This window comes from Rhineura floridana, chromosome 1 (genome assembly GCF_030035675.1).
Source record: "Rhineura floridana isolate rRhiFlo1 chromosome 1, rRhiFlo1.hap2, whole genome shotgun sequence".
Lineage (NCBI taxonomy): Eukaryota > Metazoa > Chordata > Lepidosauria > Squamata > Rhineuridae > Rhineura > Rhineura floridana.
In genome coordinates, this window is record NC_084480.1 from 293,718,708 (window position 1) to 293,719,486 (window position 779).

General features: G+C 42.6%; 1 non-coding gene across 1 annotated transcript; it reads right to left on the reverse strand.

Moving 5' to 3' along the window:
* Positions 1–336: 336 nt before the first annotated feature.
* Positions 337–455, reverse strand: LOC133375702 (5S ribosomal RNA). The gene has a single exon (XR_009760310.1). It is a non-coding gene; the product is annotated as a 5S ribosomal RNA (ribosomal RNA).
* Positions 456–779: the final 324 nt, after the last annotated feature.

Sequence of the window (779 nt, forward strand, 5' to 3'; positions counted from 1 at the left end):
TAAATTTATATCCCACCCTTCCTCCCAGTAGGAGCCCAGGGTGGCATGAAGGACACTCCCCCTTGTTACAATTACATCTCCAACATTTTCGATCTGAACTATGGAATGTTTTATTACATCTGCTGTGGTGTGTCGCACTATTTGAAATGACCTTGTAATGATCCCTATCTGTGCACAGAGCAAGGTACTCAATCATATCCTTCAGGGATATGTTGTTGTTGTTATATGCCTTCAAGTCATTTACAACTTATGGCGACCCTGTGAATCTTTTGGATGTATTCATAGGGTTTTCATGGTAAGAGGTATTCAAAGGTGGTTTACCATTGGCTTTCTCTAAGCCTATGGCACCTGGTATTCCCAGGCGGTCTCCCATCCAAGTACTAACCAGGCCTGACCCTGCTTAGCTTCTGAGATCGGACGAGATCAGGCATGTTCAGGGTAGTATGGCTGTAGGCTTCAAGGATATAACAAACATTATTAAAGGATCTGCCATCCAAGAACTTTGTCATATAACGTCAGTGTTTCCAACAATGACTTTAAATGGCACATTTGAGACACAAACATCTTCGTATAGTTGGCATTTAAAAAACTGACTACTTTCTTTGCTAATGGTTACCAAGAAATCTTTCTAGTGACCACTTGCCCCAGGTTTCCCAGCACGAAGTGAGAAATCCACGACTTATCCATACATTACAGGGACCAAAGAATCAAGAAAGTATCTCAGTTTGTGCTATGGGAGCCAGAGTTCTCTGGCATAACATGGGAGAAGTGGGAGGGGA